Source organism: Aedes aegypti, chromosome 3 (assembly GCF_002204515.2).
Source record: "Aedes aegypti strain LVP_AGWG chromosome 3, AaegL5.0 Primary Assembly, whole genome shotgun sequence".
Lineage (NCBI taxonomy): Eukaryota > Metazoa > Arthropoda > Insecta > Diptera > Culicidae > Aedes > Aedes aegypti.
The window spans coordinates 226,545,593-226,572,757 of NC_035109.1; the positions used below are offsets into that span (position 1 = coordinate 226,545,593).

Sequence of the window (27,165 nt, forward strand, 5' to 3'; positions counted from 1 at the left end):
CCTGTTCAGGTTTGCCTAAAAGTTTAATGACGTGCACTGCCTAAGGGCTTCATACTGTTCTTTAGTGCGCCCCAATTATAAAATATTGTTCTACCATATTCTAGGTTTTATTTGCAGCAACTGCAGGCGAGACGTGATGTAGCCAAGGCATGCTTTGTTGGAGATCTCCTGCAAGGCAACATCGACTGCTCCACGCTGCTTAAATGTTTGGACATCTAGTTTGATCGACATATACTAATATACTTCAAATATAGAGATTCAAATATTCATGAATTATTTGAAACTGATACCTAATTTTCAAATTAATGTTATAACAGTATAGCGCTTCCTTTAAAAATAACAAGTGCACAATCATTAGTTTGCAACGTTTCGTAGAAGCTATTATTGACGAATAAAAGTTAAGTTTAATTTCATATAATCTATAAAGTGGAGATTTTCATCTGCTGGGATAACTTAGGTCTGCTGTAAAAATAAAACTGTGGTTGCAATTCTTTCGAATAACACAAAAATTAGACCATATTATCACTAAATAACAATAAGCTATCTTATTCAATGTTCATTTTTTTAAAACTTGACCCTGCTCTAATTCGTCAATTAGTTATCTCCCATTTTTCCTACTTCAAAGCATAACATTCAGCCCAAACGACAGGGACCAACAGTAAAGGAAATGTATATTTAACCCTACATATACGCAAAATAGCAAAGAAAACGGTACGGCGACCCTCCTCACTATGACCAGAATCCTGAAAACCAAAAGTAGGGGAATGGCAAAAAAGGGAGACTGCTAACCTTCAAAATACAGCACAGGATATTGAGGTAGTCGCACACGCACACGAGCTATCTGTTGTCTGATCTGTTGGCTTCTGGTCGACAAACCGAGCAAGAGTGTGTGCGTGTTAACTAATCCTACTTGATGAATGCGGGTTGTTTTGCTCGTGACAGCTGATTGATGCCGGTGCAGTAGGTTATCCCGTCTGACTGCTCTCTACTTTGATTAAGAACTTTGTATTCTTCACACTGATCTTGTAAAAACGGCTCCCACTGCTTTCTTTGAACTTTATTTCACCACCGTGCAGCCGGCAGATTAATGATTTTCACTTCTTCGCACGGTTTGGCTGGCCCAACCAAAAACCTTTTCTTCAACAAGTTCACTCTTGCTTTCCACAAAGATTTCACGCTCACAACAAACCGCCGAAGGTTTATACGGCCGCTCACTCAAAACATAAAAACGCTGCTTTTGCTTCTTCTGCTGCTGCTTCTGTTATTCCATTGATAAATACACAGAACCACCCCAATGCACAAGAAAAAAACGGACAACAAGCACCGGCCACCCAAAACACGATTTCCGAACTCGCGCTCGAATTAATTCCAAACGAATTTTCAATCAATTTAATCACATTTATTTTTCCACGCTCTTCTTTCTTCCGGGGGCCCTGGCACCGACACAAAACTTTACACTCCAATATTTATTTTCTTTAGCTGAATAATTTCAAGCACATGCTGACCCGCTTCCACACGTTTTGCATTTGCATTTGTGTATGTGTATGAAGGAATTTAATTGAACGGTACACTGTTGAATTTCATAGGCTGTTTCTCGCCACTTCTCGCTATGGATTTAATCTCGTGGAACTAACGGCTGTTCTCCTGGAAAGAAAAGAACAATACGGTAGATAAGAACATCATGTGCATAGCCCCGAGAATTGAGATCTACATTTCAATCATCGATTTGTCATGTATCTTGAAATATCCTCTCCCAAAGCAACAAAATGTTAATTTATTCGAACGAGTCATTCACAAACGTTCAAGTAACTGCTGTATTTTTCCCCAGTGTGGATCCAGATTGTCCTAGAAATCAGGTTCTCTGGCATAATTCAAGGCAGAACGCAATTCAACGCTGCAGTCGTCGTCGGTCGCCGGGCTTCGAGGTTTTCTGTTTTTCTTTTGCCAACTTCGTTAAACTCTGTTAAAAACTTATACATGGATCGATCTCACCAACACACACTGATCACCATGCCAACGAGCCGCTGCTGTCTACCCATACAAGGTGAATTGGTCGCGTCCATCGTCGTATATCATAGTTCGCGTGCCGTTCGCCGAAGCGCCTGTCGCTGCTAAACTCACATGCCGTTCGAGTTCGCTTCTGGATCACCGCGAGACGACGCATTTGTTTGCTGGCCCCCGATTATGGCCGCGACGCGAAGCTGACTGGAGGTGAATCGAGCTCATCAAGTTTAACCGTGTTCGACGTGCGCTGGATGGATTAAATGGCTTATTGGATGTGATTCTTGTTGGATATTTGTTCTTGTTCGGGTGAATGAGTTTTGCAAGAGCACATGGAAGACGGAGACATATTGGTACCATGCCGTGGAACATGAAAATGGGATCAAAGTGGAATAATTTGCTCAGATGGTGGTGCAGTTATCTTTTCTACTTCTACCTGGCGACAAGTTTTGCTTGAAGTAAAGGTGAGCGTGGGTCTTTGTGGTTCATTTCGTACTTGAGGTCTGGTGCATACAATGATCTCATCTGGCACAATCAAATCATGCATAATTTATATTCGGCCATACTCCAATTCTTGTAAATAATTTGTTTGCAAGCGTTTAATTTTGCCAAACATAATTTTAATTTTCATTGCAGGACATTATAAAACATCCCCCCTAACGTATACGCGTGTTAGTCGATTGGCGTGAGCAACGCAAATGTAGAAATGTAATCTTATCAGGGATGCCTAACATCATTTCCGATGAGATAATAGCATGACATAGTGCTTCACTTCCAACAAAGCTCCAGCTTTCGTGGAATATCAGCTACTATGGCACCTTGTTTGACATACACTCCCGTGCATAATTTTGGGTTCACCCCCTGAAAAACATACAAAAGTATTCAGTCCATATCTCTGGGATTACACGTCCAATTGAAACTCTGTAAGCCGGATTCGAAAGGCAGAGTTATTCTTACTTCGTATGTATTTTTCCTAAAACATTTTTTGAATTTTTACTTGAAGTTGTGACATTTTTCAAAAAACACACTGAAAAAACATAGCTTTTTTTTTCTCAGCATTGAATCTACCAAATCTTTAAAACAAGGTTTCATTAGAATCGTAATCTTATATTCTTTGAAGAGCACTTACATTTTTTTTTTTGCGAAAAATCTGAAAACTAATTAAAATCAATGCAACAGTCATTCAAGTCATCGTGCAAAAGTTTGGGTTCACCTGAACTTACTTAAAACACGAAAAGATCTAAGAATTCTCAAACCAATCATGTACACGCCATTATTTGCGTTTGAAAAAGCTATGAATTATTAAAATCGGTTGAAAAATGGCAGAGATATTGACAAAAAGGATTCCTGGATAAAAACGTACCATTGAGTGAATGGAATAAACCATTAATGTACAATATAACCTATTGGATACAATACAGCGTATTGTAATTGAATGTCGAAGCAACATTATTCTTGTTTGAATAAACAATTCAGAAACAATACAATATATTGTAACAGAACACTGTATTGTTTTTTATTGGTTTTATACCTTACAATTTTGGTCAAATTCCTATTTTCGCGTAAAACAACTGTTGCTTTTTTCTGTGTAGCTTGTCTGAAAGAAGTAAACAAAACAAGTTCAGAAAGCAAGAAATGTTGGGTGAAAAATATTCAAAAAGTAAAAATAAGTAGTTTTGTAGAAGTCACTTGACATTAGCTGTAACGACGGATGCAACCATGATAAATATCTTTACTTCTATAGGTGTTAAATTATTTTACTACTGTTGGCACGAATATCCGGTAAGTTGGGGGACAATCCATTCAAAATACATATTCTATGCTTTTCACCACTAATTGAAATACAGTTCGTTGAATTGTTTTTGTATTGTACAACAATACACGAATTGCTTATCAAGACAATACATGAACAATATATCGTATTGTATTTTCAAAATGTATGTATGAGAAAATATCTATATTTGTATTGTTAGGATACTTAACCACCCATACATTATATTGGCAAAATCTCATATACAATACAGTGAACTGTTCAAAACAATATATTGTACTGTAATTGTATTGTCATTTTACAATATACTGTATTGTATTTCCAATATATTGAATGGTACTGTTTCAATACGTTATATTGTTTTTGTATTGTATTTTTTATCCGGGTTTGCGTGTGGCTCAGATGAACCCAAACTTTTGCACGATACATACATCATTCTAACGGGTGAATCCAACTGACTTGAATGACTGTTACATTGATTTTGATTAGTTTTCAGATTTTTCCGCAAAAATTTCGTGAGTGATCTTCAAAGAATATAAGATTACGATTCTAATGACACCTTGTTTTAAAGTTTTGGTCGATGCTGAGGAAATTAGCTATACTTTTTTAGCGTGTTTTTTTTTTGAAAAATGTCACAACATTAAGTAAAAATTTCGTACACAAAATTAAAAAAAATGTTTTTGGGAAAATACATACGAAGTGAGAATAACTCTTTGCCTTTTGAATGCGACTTAGAGAGTTTCAATTAGACGTGTAATTACAGAGACATAGACAGAACAGTTTTGTATGTTTTTCAGGGGGTGAACCCCAACTTTTGCACGGTAGTGTATAAGAGCCTAGATAAGGCCAGCGTAGAGTGCCCATTACAAACTCAAGAAAAAAAAAAACTCCGGCCTTTAATCGACCTGCAATTTCATAACCTTTACTGCTGCCAGAGGGATGACCACCAGTAGTAGGTTCCAACTTCGAAAGTAAGAATATTCGCAAATAGGGGAAGGGGTGGTAAAATGAACACCTTAAGGAAATCATCTCGTTTCTGATAGAAAAACGAGGAATTTGTATAGTTCTATACCACAACATAAAAACAGGGATGTCATCTATAGCGACACGAATTCAGACTAAAATAGCTGAATTTTCACATATTGTTGTCGCTAGCAAACAACGCACATTGGACCGAATCGACAATTTAGCCGGAAAAAAGTCTTTTCTCTGTTCTCGTTGATTTTAGACGTTTGATGTCTTCAGAGAAGTTATTCGTAATTGAGTTTTGCATCTTTTAAGAAAAAAGTTGAATAGGGTGGCCCTTATTTAAGTTAAAATTTTGACTCTAACTTTTTTGTTTGATGAAATTTGTGGCTGCGGTCTTCTGCAAACTTTTAGAAAATGTTATTTTGAACAACTTTGTCGAAGACACTTTTGATCTAACTCTTCATTTGAGCTAAGTAAATTGATTTTGAAAGTTTTAACTTAGGGTGGACCCAAAAAATCAGTTATTTTGATATAACTTTTTTATTTTCAGTTTTTCGTGAATGTGGTCTTCAGAAGAGTTGCAGAGGAAGTGAAGATACACATTTTTGCTGAACATCGCAAGTTTGTAATTCTTGTGATTTTGAAGTTATAAGCAAATTTATGTGAAAAACTATGAAATCTTCAGATGCCCATAACTCATGGAGTTGGTTCGATAAAATTTTTCTTTTAGTGGCAATCGAAAGGCCATACGATAGGCAACTTTTGCTGCAAAAATTGTGAGAACATAATTTTTGTAAATTGAGAAAATTCACTTCAAAAATTCACTTAAAAAACTCTAAATTTACTTGTAACTCACAAGATTTCAAAGTTAACGGCGTGCTGTCTTCAGCAAAGTTGTGGGTTTTAGCCAGATCTACAACTTTTTTCATATCAAACCTTATGGAGAAATGTGAAATAAAAAAATAGAACTTTATAATACATTTTACTATTATTTCATACAAAATTATTCAAGTAGTAGCAATATAAATGTACTTTCATTCTATAAATAATTTTCCAAAACTGCACACTTTTTGATAACCTTGACTTCTTCAATAATGTTAGATTATTCCACTATTTTCACAGTTCTGTACCCCAGGACACTACTGCACGTATTCAGTCACAATAGTAGCAGTCACAATGACGAAACATTTAAAGTTTCTAAAGTTGCATTGGCACCATTTTACATTTTGAATTATATGTGAATTATACCACTGAGCACTGATAAAATAATAATAAAATCATAATACTATACAAAGTTTACAACAGCAAGTATATGAAAGCGACTACTGATATACTGACTTAATGATTTATAGTAATAAATATGAGGTGACCCACATCTGCATCGTATCATCATTTCTTCATATTTTGTTTCACATTTCTCTAAAAAGTGGTGTATGTAAAAGTTGTAGATCTGGCTAAAACCTGAAGACAGCACGCCGTTAACTTTGAAATCTTGTGAGTTAAAAGCAAATTTAGAGTTTTTAAGTGTATTTTTGAAGTGAATTTTCTCAATTTACAAAAATTACGTTCTCACAATTTTTGCAGCAAAAGTTGCCTATCGTATGGCCTTTCGATTGCCACTAAAAGAAAAATTTTATCGAACCAACTCCATGAGTTATGGGCATCTGAAGATTTCATAGTTTTTCACATAAATTTGCTTATAACTTCAAAATCACAAGAATTACAAACTTGCGATGTTCAGCAAAAATGTGTATCTTCACTTCCTCTGCAACTCTTCTGAAGACCACATTCACGAAAAACTGAAAATAAAAAAGTTATATCAAAATAACTGATTTTTTGGGTCCACCCTAAGTTAAAACTTTCAAAATCAATTTACTTAGTTCAAATGAAGAGTTAGATCAAAAGTGTCTTCGACAAAGTTGTTCAAAATAACATTTTCTAAAAGTTTGCAGAAGACTGCAGCCACAAATTTCATCAAACAAAAAAGTTAGAGTCAAAATTTTAACTTAAATAAGGGCCACCCTATTCAACTTCTTTCTTAAAAGATGCAAAACTCAATTACGAACAACTTCTCTGAAGACATCAAACGTCTAAAATCAACGAGAACAGAGAAAAGACTTTTTTCCGGCTAAATTGTCGATTCGGTCCAATGTGCAACGATGTAAATGTTCATTTTACCTGCACTATGTGGGTAAAATGAACAACTATTGGTGGTAAAATGAACATAATGCAAAAACAGTGAGCAAATCGAATATTTCTGAAAATGTTTATTGCCTTACCAAAAATATATCCATTAATGTGTAACCCATTCAAAAAGAATTCTAAAGGAATCAGATTTTACCTCATATCTTATTCACCTCACTGAAAAACTCACGTCTTCCGAGCTAAAAGTTACGCCAGTACTAATTTTCAAACGGGATTTTCTAAAATCTTAGTTTTCGTTGATATTTTCACTTCAATTGACCTACGTATCAACTCGAACACTCTGATTTATGCTATACATCGTCCGTGCGTGATAAAAATTCATCGAAATTAGTTTTTTCTCGATAAAAGACAAGGTGTTCATTTTACCACCACTTCCCCTACACTTGGTGATGCCTGTACCCGTACAGACCACGTGCTGGTTGATAGGTGACATTTCTCAGATGACATAGACGTCAGGACCTCTCGAGACCATAATATCAACTCGGATCGTCATCTCATAACAGCCTAAAACTCGGATCAGGTTTTCCTCACGAGTTCAAAAAAATAACAGAAAGCTACAGTATTCTCTGTCAAACTAATCCCAGGAAATAAAACCAGAAATGAGTTGAATAATCCCAATATTTTTGTAGATCATGTATTAAAATATTTAACAAATTGCTCTATTTTTTGAGATTCTGCCAGATTTTCAATTATGTCTTCCTTGAAATGTTCTCCCAAACATTGTGATGAAATAGAACCAAAAACCATCCAGAAATAACCTTGAATATTTGTACAAGGATTCTTAAAAATAATTCTTCAATAAACTGAATACAGAAAACTCTTATTTAATAAAGCTTATAATAATCTAAGGATCAAGGAACTCCAAGGAATTACCCGAAAGACAGTAAGTTAAAGGGTCACTCAAATAAATATATCTAAGGAATTCATCAATTTGTAGAAGCACTTTGAATAGATTCTGAAGAACTCACCCCTACATTTCACAAACTTGAAGAACTCACATTCACATCCAAAAATGTGTGGCGTATTTCAATTTCAATCAAAAAATCTATTTCAAATTCACAATTTCCCAAGAAATATCATTAGAATTTAAAAGAGTTTAATTTTGAATTTCATATATATTTTCAAAGCTATTCTTCCAAGAGTTTCTACACAAAATTATTAGGTCTTACTATCAGGATTTCTTCCTAGCATTCTCTTCATAATATTGAATTAGAATTTTAGAAGGTTTCTCTTAAATATTTTTAAAGTTGTATCTTTCCAGTAAAACTCAGGTAAAGCATCCAAAAATTAATATAGCTGTTATTGAAGGATTTATCCAAGAGCCCTTCAAGGATTACACCAAATATTTTTCAAAGAAGCTCTCTAACAATTTTAACTGAGGTATCTTTAAGGAGTATCTCAAGAAATTATTAATCAGATTTTAGGAATTTATTTTCCATTTTATCCATGTTTTTTTTAAATACAATCTAGTAATTTGTTCAGAATTTTCTTTTCTGGTATTATTCGAACAGTTTTTTTCTTGATTTCCTTTAAAGTGTGTACCTACTTTTTCCATAGTTTACTGCAGACACTTAATCAAGAGTTATTCTTCTTCTTTTCTGGCGTTACGTCCCCACTGGGACAGAGTCTGCTTCTCAGCTTAGTGTTCTTTTAAGCACTTCCACAGTTATTAACTGAGAGCTTACTATGCCAATGACCATTTTTGCATGCGTATATCGTGTGGCAGGTACGAAGATACTCTATGCCCTGGGAAGTCGAGAAAATTTCCAATCCGAAAAGATCCTCGACCGGTGGGATTCGAACCCACGACCCTCAGCTTGGTCTTGCTGAATAGCTGCGCGTTTACCGCTACGGCTATCTGGGTCCCCCAAGAGTTAATGGCCGCGATTTTCCAAAGAATTTATGCTATATATTTTCGACTATCTCACAAAGAATCAAAAAGCAATTCCTCTAGAAATACACTTGGGTCAGACTCAGAGAAGAAGGCTCTTAGATTTCACAAAATGTTACGTTAGGAATTCTGAAGCAATTCTGAAATACAATATTTTAGAAACTCCTTGTGAATTGTTCTTGGATATCTTGGGAATTTGGAGATGGGCAAAATGGTCCAATTGTGAGAACGAATCGTAGGTGACTCACTCACAAAAGTGAATCAACTCTTTTGATCGATTCAGTGAATTATTTTATAAAGTGAAAAATTAATCATGTATCTCGTATAAGGAACGAATAATAAAACAGATTCTGAATTAGGACATTTTTCATATAATTAGTCTAACTATTTAAACAATACACTTTACTATGAGAAATCCAACTCAAAAGTGTTATCTCTGATAATTTTTTGGCTCTTCTTCTAAAATCGATGTGCCAGTGAATCGTGACTATTTTGAAATCATACAAAAAACGTGACAAATGGGGGGAGGGGGTCAAAAAAGTTGAAATTTGGCGTGACATAATTTGTGTACCATCCCTTTCTTGCGCTGTTCTGTGTCATTAGTGCAACTTAAAGGTCATTGAAATATATGTTGAAAATTAATATCAACTCGATTTGACTTGCAATTCATAGCAGCGATGCAAACTGGACATCACTGAAGCTAGAAACTGGCGGGATAATTGAATAATAACCTAATTAGCTAAAGATTCTTGGTAAATTGATCAACGTGCAAATATTTCGCTGGAATTACTTCAACAATTTTGCAAGCGTTTTTAGTATTTCCGACAAAAAATCTTTCATAAATTGTTTAACATATAGGGGAAGGGATTTTCGACCTACAAGAATTCTGTGCCAATTATCGGATTTCCATACAAAGAAGGTCAAAATCATTTGAATCATAAAATTAATTATGAGTCGAAAATTGGTGCTTTACCCCTTTTTTATTTGTATGAATCATGGGCAATATAATCTTATTATTTTCTGAACACTTAGAAAAATCATTGAAATTTACGTGATATATTCCCGACATATTAAAGCAAGTAAAATGACGTAAAGCCGTCGCCTCCGTAGAAGGCCGCGCACCAGAACGCTTTATGCAGTTGAAGAGGATTTAAGGTCGCTTAACGTTCAGGGCGACTGGAAGCGATTAGCCCAGGACCGGGTCCAATGGAGAAGGCTTCTTCATTCGGCGTAGATTGAACGCAATAGCGAGGAATTGTTGCTCATCAAGTAAGTAGTAAAATGACGTAAACGAGTTCGTTTATTTGAGGCTCAATCGCTTCTATCGCTTTACGGAGCCGAAATACACTTTTGTATTATTTACAAGGAATACATTGAGAAATCAAGAGTATCAGCGGTCAACGCCAGCAGTAGTATGTGTATAACAAGCGAGCTTTGTTTAAGATGCGACAAGAAATGTTTTTACTATTCTTAAGAAATCTCTTAATAGTTCTCCATGCATATTCCAGTAATTTGTCACGAAATACTCTCAGGAATGCTAATGGTAGTTTATCCAAGAACACCTTGTTGAAATTCTATAGGAATGAAAACACTTCGTGTTGAATCAAAGAATTGTCCTACCCAGGTATTTTTGTGCGTAAGTCATTGGAATTCGGGAAGCAGATTTTGTAATTAAAATTCTGCTACTACGAGGCGCTAGCGAACGTATTGAATTGAGCATCTTTACTAATTCTAACTCATGATTCTGACAAGATACAATGTTTTAAGTTTAGTTTTTGCCAAAGTTGTTAAGAAGGTCATTATAATTTGGAAGGTCGATTGTTTGACCCGGGATTCAGCCCTATGTGAAATCAATTTTAAATCACTTCAATATGATACGAGACAGATTTGAATTACTTGAATAATACATTAAAAATCTAACTTGGGAAGCAGGTAATGGGTGTGGTTCTTCCTTCAAAAGGCAAATTTTCCAAAGGTAGCATCAGCATGTCGGTTTCTTTTAAAAACTTGCAGTCCTGGTAAACGTTGTACTGCATTTTCAAAACCAATCAGTGAATCAGTGAATTTTCTTATATTTTTCATCTCACAAACTTATTAAGGAGATTTTCAGCCCTAGGCTGGTTCATCTCCGTAGAAACTCGTAACAAGCAAACACCATTCCATTTGTATTTATGTACAGAAAACCTCCATGAATAGATACTTGAAAGGACCTTCAACTCAGTAAAGTAACGAATCATATAATATAAATTCGATGGAAAGCTGTTTGAGGGGACCATCATAATAATAATGAAATTTCGCTTTTAGTATGATTCCATGCGTCGATACCGAGTCATGGAACTTCAAATCGCGGAGGTTTCACAAGTTAAGAACTATTGGATTCAGCGCTGCAATCTTAGGAGGAATCAAATCAACATTTCAAATTCAGTCAATATACACTAGAATGCATATACTCATGTACAAATCACTTAATCACTAGTTAATGGAGTTAATCAAACTTTAATTAGTTGAATATAGAGTGAAGCCGATATGAATAACTTATATCAGTCTCTAAGGACTGTTCATTTAAGAAAGTGGACACCTAAATATTAGCATTTTGGTGTAAAAATTCCATAAAAACAAATAAAATTTTGTTTCAGTGTGATCTCAAGTGTTTATTTTGACAGCAGACAAAAGTTGATATAAGAAAATTATAAATTCTAAACGATGGGTCGAATTGGTGTACAGAAAAACTGCCGTTCCGAGATTTGGCTTAAATCGCGAAGTGTCCAAAATGAATTTTTTCAACGCTGTGGCCAAAACAGATATTCCTGACGACGTACGATACATCCCAACAGAAAAATTTGGGAAAAATGATTTGGTATGGCAAGCAATTTGCTCCTGCGGTATGAAAGTACTACATATTTCACGACGGGTTCAATCAACGGCGAAAATTACAGAACTGAATGCATTAATAAATGGCTTCTGCCCATCTACTGAAAGCCAACCATGCCTCCATTGTTTTTGCCAGACCTAGCATCAGCTCATTATGCTTCAGCTACTTTGGAGATGCTCAAGAAGGAATAAGTCGAATTTGTAGAAAAATGATCGAATCCATCAAATTGCTCAGAACTACGCCTCATTGAAACATATTGGGCGATAATCAAACGGCATCTTAAGAAGGATGGAAGAGAAGCAAGCTCCATCGACTTTTTCAAGAAAATGTGGTCAGCAGTTCAAAAAGCAGTTCGAAAAGTTCCGAAAAAAGTTGTGCTGAATTTTATGGGAGGTATCAAAAGAAAAGTAAGAGCATTCTCCGGCAATGCTCAATAAATGTTCAAATTTATGTGAATTTGATCGAAATTACGTTGATTTCCATGTATTTTAGGTAAACTCATGAATTTGTTCGAAAATAAACAGTTTACTGTAAAAAACACGTGTCCACTTTCTTAAATGAACAGTCCTTAATCACTTAAAAATAATGTAAGTCATACCTCAAAATATGGAATATGAAAAGAATCAGACAAAAACTAATTTGAACAATTGTTGATCAAGTTATGTAGTGATTGATTATGAAGTGAATAAGACCTGAATGAGTTGTGAGAGAACATGTGAATAAGTTCTTGTCCTACGTTTATAAATAATTATTAGCAGCTTTGAAGTATCTCCGTGCTTGAATCATGCAATACGAATATGGAAATACAATCAGCTCTCCCTAACTCGATATTCCGTATCTTGATATTTAACTCGATGATCCCTTGAATTGCAGTTAACCTTGTTTTGTGTCCTTGATACTTCCCTAACTCGATGGTCATCCCTTCAATATCGAGTAACTGTATACGAATGTCAGAGAAAGATCTCGATTTATAATTCTGTGTAGATGCTCATGATAAAACTACGCTGAGAAGTAGGCTGTCCTAGTTGGGACGTACTGCCATGATGAAGAAGATGAGACGTAATGCCAGAACGCAGAATAAGAAGTTTCCTTGAAGAATTTTTGGTATGATTCTTGAAAAATTTCAAAACGTTTTTTTGGAAAAAAAAATGCCTTTTTTATAACGACCTTCGAGAAAATTCCTAGGTTTCTTAGAAAGACCTATGAACTACCTTGGACCAGAGATAGCTGGTTCGATTTTTGGTTCTATGAATTTTTCTGAGCGGAGAAACTTTTCTATACCGTAGTCGTTGTTTAAAAGCCTGCTCACCTCACAATATACACATTTATACAGTTGCAAGCAAAGAATCGTCTTCAACTAATAACAGTGGAGGTGTTGTAAAGGTGAGCAATGTATTTTAAACATAGAGTCACAAAGAAGTGAAAATTACTTTAATCACTATTGACTATAGATTTGTTGGGAGAGCTCGTTTAAGCATTTTTGGAAAATTGTTACACAAGATTGCAGATATTATGGTAGAGGGTATAAGATTTCTTGGGAGGATTCCTGAATGAACTGTAGCAAAGGTAACTAGAGTAATTTATGAAAGATTTTCTTGAATAGTTGTCAAACTAATCTTGGAAGGATTTATTGGCTTGATAATTTTAATCTTCTTTAATTTTTACAGAAGTTTCGCCAGTTTCTATTGAAAATTTTCCAACATATATGACAATAAAAAACCTACTCCAGAACTTTCACTGACATCCTCAATATTTCACACGATTTCATAGATATTTTGTTGGGTTTTCGTATGAATCCTATTGTTAAAATTTTATACAAAATTTCTCATGTGTTCCAGCCAAAAACTATTAGCAGGTTGGCACTTACGTTTACACTTATTCTCACATTAATAACTTTGAAATAGAATCGTGCAAGAGTTCTAATGTAAGCTGCTTTCGCGTTGGTATTTTTTGAAGAATTTTGCACTGAATTCCACAAAAACTGAAGGGCTCTGACCAGTTTTCAATAGGATCACAAACCTTGGCAAAATTTCTTTAGTTGGTTCAAAAGTTCATCATTTCACCCAATCTACTTTGCCCATTTATCAAAAGGAATAAACCTGAAATGGTTTAGATTTGCCACAATCCTCAGAATCCAAAACATGTCGAAAGAGAGCGTTTCATTTTTTATTGCATATTTGCTAAGCGGAAATGGACGCAGTTGTGTTTCCAACGCATTATTGGTATACATGAGAAACTTGCTAAAAATTTCATTGCGATCAAAATTTACAACTACAAAGCAATTTTTTTTTAATCTTATGGTTACCTCTATATCATATTTATGTTTGAAACAATAATGGTTTTTTTCTTATTTTGCAATTTTTTAAATTTGTTCTCTCATTGTTTCATCCTTAGGATTAATACACTACAGAAATTCGTTTGCATCAGGATCCTGGATCCAGAAATATACACAATAGCATCATCATTTGTAGTGTACGAGACCTCATTCATCTCGCTCGACAGCATTTTATTTGTTTTGGTAGTACTCCACTTGATCCACTGAACAACATTATTTTCCACTTATCATTTTTGGCATCAGCATACAGCTCCATTTCCACGTTTTTTTATCACTTGCACCGATTTCATCAGAATATGTTTATCCGTTCTCCGAACATCGATCAACAGATTTGGCTAATATACTCGAGCCACGATGAGTACGCTTTCCAATCAGCTACAAAAATAACATATTTTCTCGTAACAACCAGCTTTTCGGCGAATCATCCAATTGATCGCCAACTCCCAACCGACCATCCCATATCAATCATAATCAAAACACAGCGCACATTCTCCATTTCTCTTCTGTCTTCGATTCTGGTTCAAACAGGCATCTTTTAATACTTTCCAACGAAGCCGGCCGACCGACCCGACTTAACACCAGTATTACACAAATTTACACAATTTCTTCCAATCAAATTTATTCTAATTCCCCAAATGACCGTATCAACAACGGCGCGCTCGAGTGACCTTCGTCGGTGCAAAACCACTCTCCGCTTGTGTAGCCTTCGTAGCCAAGTTTCCGATCGAACCCGGAATTCATTTATGATTAAATCAATTATTGAATTATCCCCAGTTTCTTCCAACCTCGACTATGTAGCCTATAGGCTCGCACGGCAACTTCCAGTTCGATCCCATCCGCCGTATTTGGAACTTTGGCTTGGCGGCTCGGTGGAATGCACTGCAACTTCGTTTTTTTCCAACATTCGCTGCACCGAAACACCAGTTTTGCACCGACAGAGGCCCAACTCATACCCACACACAAAAAGATAGCTCACGAGTTTACCTTCGAAAAACGGCGGCAGTGGCAAGGATTGCGACACGCGACGAACGATGATGACGACGACGACGGCGGCGGCGGCGACGAAGAAACAGGAATAATAAAATACCTTCGAGGGCCTAGTGTATTAGTGGAACAGAGCATACACCGGGAGCCCACGTCGCCACTTCTCTCGCACGCACCACTTTCCGCACCGTAGGTAGTCTTTTAACCCGAACTGAATCGCGCCCGTACCGTGTAAGATCTACTACCGTGGTAGGTTCCCGACACTGTCACTCGGACGAAAGCACGCGGCGAACTAAACGAACGAAACCAACGCTCCAATCGCTGCAGCAGCTCCAGCGAAGAGTTGTAGCATCGGTGAGAAAAGGCGAGTGCTGCCGTGAGACGTGAGATATGCTCCGCGAATCGGGCGAAGTGAGTGTGAGAGTTCATCGGCTACACGCTTCCGGACTCAATCTCGTTCGAAGGTGTAAACGATGCAGCGAATGGAGGAATCAAAACAGAGAGAACAAAAACATCAACACATGCGCGGGTTCTTCCCGGTCTCCTTACATTAAAATGTAACATGTGTTATAGTTCCATTGTATCCATTGGAACCTTAATATAGTAATTTGCGGAACACAATCATTCTCATCAATGTGGTATCTTAAAAGCTTGTATTTAAATTAAACATAGATAAGATTTCCATTTAGGAATCCAATAAGATAACAACCTTACTCTGCCACAACCGCAGACATGCAATTGAGAGTGAAGGTAAACAACAAGGTTCATTTCTCTAAAGCCGGCGAAAAAAAGCAAACCGCTGGGCCAGTCCACGCCATATTGAACCGGTTTAGGAAATGTTTCGCTTGTCACGGCCGGAGAGGAAACATTTCAAAGCAAGTATTCGGTGAACCGTTGATATAGTTAACTGAATGATGCTTTCCGATTTGTTAATTGTATCGCATTAAATAAGTTCAACTGTTGAATTTTGGTCGCTTTTTATTGTATTGTTGATCTATAGATTATAATAGAGAAGATTATTTTAACAAATCTGCTTTCAGTATAATTGAATTCGATGAAATAAACCAACAACAACAAATGCAGAATTCCTTTGGGAAAATGTCTACCTCTAGGCGTAGTGCGCAGTTTATGATGCTTTTTTTTACAGTCATCCCACAGTTATAGATAGCACACAGATATCGGTCAGAGTTGGATTAAGGCTAAATAGTTCATCATTAATTTAGGTAGCCATGTTGATTTCGCAGCTCGCAATTGCAAAGTATTGTGCATCTCAATAAAAATCAGAAAGAGGACTTTGAACAATCTATGTTGAAAAGAAAATATTTCTGTTTTATATCATATCAGTCATATGGTGATCTATCAGATCATATGCTTGCTAACAACAGGCACTTTTAGTTCAGCTCTGTCCGGTAGGACGGGATTCATATCCCCAAAACTACAAAATTAATCATCATTTATGAAAAGCAAACAGTTGCACCTGAAGCACCGCCAACACATTTTCAATCGGAAGGGTTTCGGCGCACTCGAACTGATAAATCCTTCGTTGTGGTGAAATTTCTTTCGTCGACGTGATGTCAGACTGTTTTCAGAAACAGTCGAGATAAAAGCCGAGCCGGCAAAGCGATGACAGTTAGTTCGTTCATAACTTCGAATTGGAAGTCAAACCGGCGAACTCCAGATTGGTGCTGCAAAGTCAATAATAAAGCTCAGTTCTCATAGTAAATATTGATATTTAAAACTATCACTACGTGTGTTTTCGTCGAAAATGTATACTGATACTTTTTCAACTATGTCAGTGAAAAACCTGCAAAACGGTGAGTCGACAACTAGGAAGGAGCGTTTAACAGCTCTGGTCCTCACAAGTACCTACCTCACGCTTCCACAGGTCAAATTATGACGCCCGCTAGGGGCTGCGTACTTAGCAGGTAGTGCACCCTGGGTACTGTTGTCTTTCTGACATCAGTTAGAATGAGAAGGTACGTCTCGAGCGTCTGTTCACCAGGAGGTACGGCTCAAACAGCGTCTGTTTTAGTATCCAGCGGCTGAGCAAGACATGCTGAAGATTCGACAACGCGTTATGAGGATCAAAGCCGATCAACGCAAGGATGAGCAAGATGAGGATAAAAGGCCGTTTTTTCAACTACTGCATCATTAAGGTACAATGCCCACACGAAGGGAGACCCGACGACGAGAAGGAGACGTTTTACGCGCAGCTGGAGCAGATTTATGACGCATGCTCCCCGCGTGACGTAAAAATCGTTGTCGGCGACATTTTTTTTTTATTTATTCTACAAGGTACTCTCCCAAATTCTATGCCGCCGTCTATCACCAATTGCTAGAGTTCGTTGGAGAATATCAGACAGCATTTATAGGCGAACGAGCAACAACGGACCAAATATTCGCCATCCGCCAGTTGTTGCAGAAATGCCGCGAATACATTGTACCCACACATCATTTATTAATCGATTTTAAATCGGCCTATGATACAATCAATCTCGAATAGCTATTGCAGATTATGCACGAATACGGTTTCCCGGACAAACTTATAAAAGGCGACGATGGAGCGAGTGATGTGCGTAGTCCGAGTATCGGGGCACTCTCGAGTCCCTTCGAATCTCGTAGAGGGTTACGGCAAGGTGATGGCCTTTCGAGTTTACTGTTCAACATTGCGTTAGAGGGTTTGATAAGAAGAGCGGGGGTAGACACGAGTGGCACGATCTTCAGAAAGTCCGTTCAGTTACTTGGTTTCGCCGACGACATTGATATTGTTGCACGCGACTTTGAGACGATGGCGAATACGTACATCCGACTAAGGGCCGAAGCTAGGCGAATCGGACTGAACATCAATGTGTCGAAGACGAAGTACATGATAGCGAGGGGCTCAAGAGAAGACACGGCACGCCCCCCACCTCGAATTCATATTGACGGTGATGAAATCGAGGTTGTCAGAGAATTCGAGTACTTGGGCTCACTGGTGACCGCCGACAACGGCACCAGCAGAGAAATCCAGAGACGCCTCGTTGCTGAAAATCGTGCCTTCTTTGGATTCCGCAGAACGCTCCGATCGAGCAAAGTTCGCCATCACACGAAGTTAACCATCTATAAGACGCTGATTAGACCGGAACTTCTCTATGGGCACGAAACATGGACCGTACGTGCAGAGGATCAACGCGCCCTTGGTGTTTTCGAAAGGAAGGTGTTGCGGACCATCTACGGCGGAGTCCAGGTGGAAGACGGAACGTGAAGAAGGCGACTGAACCATGAATTGCATCAGCTGCTGGGAGAACCAACAATCGTCCACCTCGCAAAAATTGGGAGGTTGCGGAGGGCCGGGCATGTCACCAGAATGTTGAATAACAACCCGGTGAAAATGGTTGTCGAAAACAATCCGACCGGCACAAGACGACGTTGTGCGCAGCGAAATAATTTGTAAGGTTCTCCATTAACAACATTAGCGATTCAGACATTTCCAGACAAATTTTCAAAATCTTCCAGATTTTGGAAAAAATGACTTGGCATCCCTGGTTGCAATCACGAAGAACACATTTTGCTCACGTAAACCATGAATCTATACAGCATCGCAGACAATAATAATAAACTAAGGTGTATTAGATTATATTTCTAGAAGTACAGTCACCCCCACAGTTATGTATAGCACACAGATATGGATCAACATTAGATTTAATGGAGAATATCTCAACAAATAGAATTGCAATTACGCAGAACACATTTCACTCACGTGAACCATAAATCTCTCCAGCATCGCAATCAATTATAACATGCTTAAGCACAATTTTTTCGTTTACCGTTTTGACTCATATTCCCAACACTTCAGGCCAACAGTGACTTCAAATGCACCTGGTGGGCATAATTTAGCTGATATTTGTGAAAATTTTATTTTCTTCGTAATGTCTAACTGTTTGGTGTAGCGATAAAATGGAACAACATGTTGATTCAAATGCCAAAAACTGCGTTAATTCTGTCCCAAACTCCGAACAGTACGAATAAATCGTATTCAAATGAAAAAATCCGCAAATAAATTTATCTGAGCTAGTTTTTCTGACCTTGAACTAGAGAATCATCACTACTCCCGAGGAAGATGTTAAAATTGACTTGTAATTGACTGCCATCTCCTGATAATCTGTTCATATATTCCAGCGAAGGTGTAGCAAATAATATCATTAAGAGCTATTTGAGTGACAGACATCAATTTGTAGCAATCGAGGACTTTCGAAGTGCTTTGAAGACGATCAATATTGGCGTTCCCCAAGGCAGTAATATAGGCCCTCTTTTGTTCCTTTTATATATAAACGACCTTGGAAGACTACCTTTAAAGGGAATTCCGAGACTTTTCGCGGATGATACAGCAATTTTCTATCCTAGTCTGGATCCTTCTGCTATCATTCCGAGCATGAACAGTGATCTACTCATTCTTATGCGGTTTTTTGACTCCAATTTATTGTCACTAAATTTAATGAAAACAAAATATATGCTGTTTCATTCCCCAAGGAAAAAAGTTAATTTTGATATAAATCTTCGTATAGGACAGACCGAAATTGAAAGGGTGTACAATTTTAAATATCTTGGCTTAGTATTAGATCCGTCACTTTCATGGGGTATCCATATTGATCGAATTCAAAGAAAGGTCTCATCTCTTTGTGGACTAATATATCGAGTGAAACCATTTGTTCCTCGTTATGCACTTCTTAAATTTTATTTTGGATGCGTACATTCTCATCTCCAATACCTCATCATCGTTTGGGGTCATGCCTGCCAGTCTAAATTGAAAAAACTGCAAGTTTTGCAAAATCGATGCTTCAAAATCATTTATTCCTTACCACGACTATATCCTACCATTCAAATCTATACAAGTTTACCACATAGCGCTTTACCTCTACGTGGCCTTTGCGACTTACAATCTTGTTTGTTTGTTTATGATATTATAAAAAATCCTAACATGCATACCAACTTGGTATTACCTGCTAGTTCCCACAGCTACAATACAAGACATGCAAGTAACTTGATCAGATCTAGAGCCTTAACCTGTCTCGGTCAAACGCGGATATCATTCAACGGACCTTCTATATACAACAAAATACCAACGCGATTGAAAGCGATCAACAATAGAATTTTATTCAAAACGAGTTTAAAACAGTACTACAGATCCAAAATCAACACATTCCTGAATTAATTTCGTATCAACTGCCAGTTTTCTGATATTTTCATTTAATTTATAGCACTCTGTTTAATGTTCTATGTATGTTTTATTTAATAGTGTATAATTATATATTTAGATTAAACTAATTTAGTTTCTACTTTGGGATCCCTTAAAAGGAACAAAGTTCCACTGGGCATCTCTAGATATATTTAGTATTTTTTGTAGTATTCATCACTTTCGTTCACACACCAATGCAATAATGTAAAAGTAAGTGTAATTATTGTAAATTTAGATGAGTCCACTACCAGGGGGCTCGATGCAGAGCTTTTTGGTGTGGGGGTTAGTGGTGGGCTAATATAAAAAAAAAAAAAAAAAAAAAAAAAGCGAAACATTTCAACCACCTCGCCATACAAAAACCAAGTATTCGGAATATGAGACAGACAGAAGAAAAGACAGATATAATGGTATTCAAAATAAAATGCCAACCACAGGCTCAGAAGCGTTGATTCATAACTGGAGGGCATTGAAAAACATATTACAGTTATAAATCGAAGATAAGAAGATTCAAAAAGAAACGCCAAAACGTATGCTTTCAACATCACACTATTCGTTGTACATCGCAAATAAATTGCTGCTATATTGTTCTGATCTATAATATGAGTCGATTTGATCTCTAATAAGGATCCTCCTCTTCCTTTGATCCACATCTGTGGGTTGGTCAACGTTTGAAATTACTGTAAAACGGGGTAACTTTGATAGTTTTTTCGAAGAAAACTTGAATATTTATGCATGCTGTTTCAAAGAATTATAATTTATACAGTCGACTCTCCACTTCTCGATGTTCTACATCTCGATATCTCTCTTTATGTCGATGAATGCTTCGGTCCCTTCATTCTGCATACGATTTCTCTCTCCATATCTCGATATCCTCCTTATCTCGATATCTCCCTATCTCGATGTGTTACTGCTGATTTGATGTTCCCAATTTCCTCTCCATATGTCGATATGAATATTATCAAAGGTTACTAGACCAAATTTAAGCGATTCAGAAAAATTTGCATACTCGAAATGAAGTTTGTTTGTTTATGTTTTTCCTAGTAACGAAGTGATTTTCAATCTAGTGTTCATTAAATTAATGTTCTATGTCTCCATCTCTCCCTATCTCGATGGTCCCTTCGATATCGAGATGTGGAGAGGCGACTGTATTTTTAAAACAAGTACTGGCATCCTAGCTATCGATTGCAGTCGATAGATTGCCAAAAGATTTATTCTGAATGGATATATAATTTTTCATATGATCGAAAGTAGGTTTTCTGTTCTGGGGTAACTTTGATAATGGAGTATGAATCGAACAAAATTGAATGAATAATGTGCATTTGTAGGGCTTGCATACCTCTAGGCGTTTAACGTTATATGGAAATTTCTGACTTCGATTACAAAAATGGTCCCAGTTTGTGAAAATGATTTTCGTTAAAATATTTGAGACCGTATTCAAGCTCTATGATAACTAGGCTATCAAAAATAAGTGGCCAACTATTCAAAACTACATCAAATAGTGATCGTAGAACAGATTGTTTGTAAGCGTTTCGAAAATGCGAAAATTGTGTAAATTTTTAATATTCGTATAAAAAGTCTCAAACGTTCTCGATTCAAATGAAAACCGCTCTTACATGAAGTGTCATTCTTTAGTTTTGCATTCGTTTCGCTTATCTGATTAACAGAAATTATGATATTTCGTTTAGTATGTGGTGGGTTACGCACTATCAAAGTTACCCGCATTATCAAAGATACCCCGTTTTACGGTACCATCGAAATCGACACTTTCTCTTAATAAACCACGAGTTTAGTGGTGTATTCCCGAAAACAACTGAGCGGTTCCACGCCGTTTCGCAAACCCAATCATTTTTGTATTTTTTGAATCGCCTGAAAATTTGCATACAGGTTCTTTATGATCAAAAATGCCATTATGCACTTTCAGACCGCCATTTTGAAACTCACCTTATTTTTGAGAAGGGCGTATCGGAAAATGCATGGCAAATCTTTAAAAAACTGTTACTCGAAAACGGTTTGTCCGATCGATTTGAGATCTTCTACAAAGTTGTAGGTATTGCTTAGGACTATATGGAGAAAAATGTGCACGGTAAAAAAAGTTACAGATTTTTTTTTATTTCAAAAACAAAATTTTAAAATCGATTTTTTCCAGAAACGCAGTTTTGATTTTTTTTATTTTTTTATGTGTTTTAGGGGACAACTTATGTGATTTATTGCACAATGTTTCAAAATGGAAGAATTATGGACAAAAAAGTTATGATTTTAAAAAAAAATTACAGATTTTGAAAAAAAAAAACGAAATAGAGAAAAACAATATTTTTTTATGTGATTATTTGAAAGTACAGAAAAATTGCAATCGAAAAGTTCTTAAGTAAATTTTTTCTAGGTTGCATCAATTTCGAGATATACACATATTTTTATATTAAATTTTCAAATAAAAAAGAAAAATAGGCCCTTTTCAAGCATATTTCGTGTTTCTCCATTCCAGAAATATTTTATTTTGTTTGAGCGAATCGTAGATAAATCGTTTATCGTTTGATCAAAACATTTATGCTTAAGTATTGAAAAAAAAGAGTGCACGGTAAAAAATATAAACGATATTTTCAAATGAAAATTTGAAGCTAATTGTTCTTAAAATCCGCAACATTGATGTTTTTAATTTTTGGATATATTTTGCGGTTGTTGTAGGCATTGTTTAGGACTATTTGGAAAAAATATGCACGGTAAAAAATAATGACAGATATTTTTAATAAAAAAAAATTAAAATCGATTTTCTATGAAAATGCATCTGTGATTTTTATTATTTTTGGACATGTTTTAGGGGACAACTTATGTGATTTATTGCACAATGTTTCATAATGGAAGAATTATGGACAAACAAGTGATAATTTTATAATATGTTACAAATTTTGAAAAAAATCGAAATAAAGGAAAACAATATTTTTTATGTGTTTATTTGATAGTACAGAGAATGCATTGGAAGAGTACTTAAGTAAAATTTTTCTAGGTCGCATCAATTTCGAGATATACTCATACTTATATAAAATTTTCAAAAAAAAAAAAAGAAAAATAGGCCCTTTTCAAACATATTTCGTGTTTTTCCATTCCGGAAAATTTTATTTTGATTTCAACAACGCAAACCAAGTCAAGTCAAGTACACAACACTGAAGACGTCTTTACAGTTGAGGTTGAAATACGCGTATCTGTCGAAGGATACAATAGTAGAATTAAAAGGAACAGTACTACTCACCTTTTTGTATATTTACAGGCATTCTACTAAACAGGCTCCACAAGGGTTTTCATCACTTTTGCCTGTGTTAGTAGGTATGATGAACAAACACGTTTTTCCCATACCCATACATTTGGACATGAATGAAAGAAAAACGATGCTTTTTTTAAACGTACTTCATGGGTACAAAAATAATGCGCTATGTTGTCAAGTTTTATCACTGTAGCAATCATCATTGAAAAAATGCTAAAAAAAACGCACCAAAAATATCGTTTAACATAAATTCGTTTTATTTATTTTTTAAATAATTTATTTTTTATCCAAAAATTTTCTGTTTTGAGGCATTGTGCAAGAAATTACAAACAATATGCTGCAAAACATAAGAACAATGAACTTCAAATTTTCATTTGGAAATTTCGTTTATATTTATTTACCGTGCATACTTTTTTAAATACTTTAGTATATAGGTTTTGATCAAACAATAAACAATTCAGCTACGATTCACTCAATCAAAATAAAATATTTCTGGAATGGAGAAACACGAAATATGCTTGAAAAGGGCCTATTTTACTTTTTTTATTTGAAAATTTTGTATAAATATGAGTATATCTCGAAATTGATGCAACCTAGAAAAAATTTTGCTTTTCGATTGCAATTTTTCTGTACTTTCAAATAATCACACAAAAAAATATTGTTTTCCTCTATTTCGATTTTTTTTTAAATCTGTAATTTTTTAAAAAATTATAACTTTTTTGTCTATAATTCTTCCATTTTGAAACATTGTGCAATAAATCACATAAGTTGTCCTCTAAAACAAATCCAAAAATAAAAAAAAAATCAAAACTGCGTTCCTGGAGAAAATCGATTTTAAAATTTTGTTTTTGAAATAAAAAATAATCTGTAACTTTTTTTACCGTGCATATTTTTCTCCATATAGTCCTAAGCAATACTTACAACTTTGTAGAAGATCTCAAATCGATCGGACAAACCGTTTTCGAGTTACAGTTTTTTAAAGATTTTCCATGCATTTTCCGATACGCCCTTCTCAAAAATAAGGCGAGGTTTAAAATGGCGGTCTGACGGTGCAAAATGGCATTTTTGGTCATAAAGAATCTGTATGCAAATTTTTAGGCGATTCAAAAAATACAAAAATTAAATTTAAAAAAATTCGTCATGTTCGGTGGAATTGCTCAACTATATTCTGCTTTGCCCGGAAGGTAATTTTGTTTCGTACAACGTCACCATGATTTCTGATAACGTTTTGTTCTCTGAAATGGCCCTTAATTGATCCATAACTGTGGGGTGACTGTTTTTATTATAACTGTGGGGCACTGAGATACGACGATGCAGGAAGAAACGCCAAACATGCTTTAATCACAGACAAACAGACGTCACACTCTCATCATTGTCCATCGACCACCTTTTTAACGGTCGATTCAAATATATTGTAGGTGGTCAATCCACCACCCGCAGCGCTTCCATCGTTTTTATTCGCGTTTGACATTTACACACTACCGCCATCTGTTGGCCCATCGACCAAACATAACGATTTTAGCATTGGGCGTACATGTTCTCTCGACTATGATTTTTATCGCGATTTGTTCTAAGTGTTACGTCTGTTTGTCTGTGCTTTAAGCTTTACAGTACCAACATAAAAAATCAATCAAATTTTTATTTTCATCTGGCGATAACTTTGTCAATTTTTAACCGATTTCGATTCAACAATGGTTAGATCAGGAATCTAATATAGTTTGCAAAACCATTCAAGAATTTTTTTAAAACTTACGTTATTTCCAAACAGGGCCAATGTCCTGTGGGGTACCTACGGTAGCGAAAACAGAATACTCTACATAAAATTCATTGAATGGCTTCCAAACTATATAGAAAGTGCAGTACGATGGACTCTTATGCATAAGAATACTGTCCACAGCAATTTAAGAACATACGGTCAACTGGTCTTCTGGTATAGGTTCGGGTATGAAATCTATAGGGACACTTAGAGAATGTTACATATTGGTAGCGTTCGACGGCTTAAAATTCATGAGTTTTCATTTAGAAGCAAACCGAAATGCTGCTGCAGTTCAATAAGAATAAACGGCCATGCCAGATGTTTCAAAATCGGTTCCGGCAGGGCTCCAGCGGAACAATTTTAGATCCTTTTGACTTCTGTATCGATATCTTGCGACGGCTAGAATTTCATGGTTTTTCATGACGAATTGGAATACACTTAATGCCATAAATCAAAAATAAGCTTTGTCCATAAGCGAATATTCCGAAAGCGACCCGAGCGAGTTCAGGTGAAAAAATGAGCCTGCTCATCAAGTACTCATTGACGAAAAAAAATAAATATTTTTTCATAAACAATTCATTGGACATGATGCTAAGAGACGAGTATATAACATTCATCTTTTTGGCGTTATGTTCCAACTGGTATAGAGCTTACTTCTCAGCTATGTGTTCTTATAAGTATTTACACAGTCACCAATTTTTCGCTTCCTTTGACAATTTTACCATTTTGCATATGTAGGGTGATTTGCCCATTATTGCAGTATTCCTGATTATTGCGGTATGAGAATTACACCCTCATTATTAATCGAAAACTCTATTTTCTATGGATATTATTGTTGATGATGAAGGCTTATGGTATACCCAAGCTGTACCAGATGAATGCTTTAAAAATAAAACTATTTTGATCGTTGAAAGAACAGTTTTAAATGATGCATCAAGAAAAGCTTATATTTTTAACCAGTTTCTCTATCTACGGGTGGGTTTTCATAAGCTTAAATTTTTAAGTTTAGAACCAACACATTTATATGTAGCGGGTATATCAGTTCAGTATGGATGTAGTTACATGATAGATATTGAATTTCGAATAAAAGTTCTATATTTTTGAGAAAAAGCATATAACTTCAGATAAAGGATAGTTTTAACACTTAACATTGCAAAATACTATAATATTTAGATTTTGGACACTGCAATACGATTTTAATTTCAACACCGTGCTTAAGTCCTCCATAATAGGACGGATACCCTATATAATGTGGCGGGTACGAAGATACTTGATGCCCTGGTAAGTAGAGACAATTTTCAACCCGAAGAGATCTTGAATGGCTGTGAAAACTATATTAGATTCCTGATCTAACCGTGGTTGAATCATCGAAATCGGTTAAAAAATGACAAAGTTATCGCAAATTGAAAATAAAAATTTGATCGATTTTTTATGTTGGTACTGTAAAGGTTAACTAACACACCATTCGTTTACCTCGCAGATAAATTGCTGTTATAGTGTTCTTATCCTTTTTTTTTTCCTGTTCGGAAGCGCCACTGCGACCAGTAGGGTGTCTGATCCAGTCATAGTGTGTGTACCAATAATAGTGGTAGTGCCGTTTCAAGCGTGTTATAACCAATTTTTATTTTTATGTGTATTTTTCTAACATGGACATTGTCAAAATGATATGAATGTGTGAAAAAAAAATCTTGTAAAATAGTAAGGAAATAGTAGAAAACAATTAAAATCCTTAACTTTTTTGCTCCTTTGCACCAGTTATAGTGGGGCGTTCCTATAATAGTGAGTCTCAATGGGAAATCAATGTAAACCACTATTATAGGAACAGAAGTTAGCAAATACCACTATTACTGGAACGTGTTCCAGTAATGGAGGAAATGCTTTTTTTGATGGATTTAATGATTTTATCATTC

The 27,165-nt window shown here is 35.9% G+C and overlaps 1 long non-coding RNA gene across 1 annotated transcript; it reads right to left on the reverse strand.

Moving 5' to 3' along the window:
• Nucleotides 1-854: 854 nt before the first annotated feature.
• On the reverse strand, nt 855-15,340 carry LOC110678415. The gene is made up of 2 exons (XR_002501583.1): nt 15,029-15,340; nt 855-1,644 (listed from the first exon to the last, which is right to left on the reverse strand). It is a non-coding gene; the product is annotated as an uncharacterized LOC110678415 (long non-coding RNA).
• Between the last annotated feature and the right edge of the window lie 11,825 nt (nt 15,341-27,165).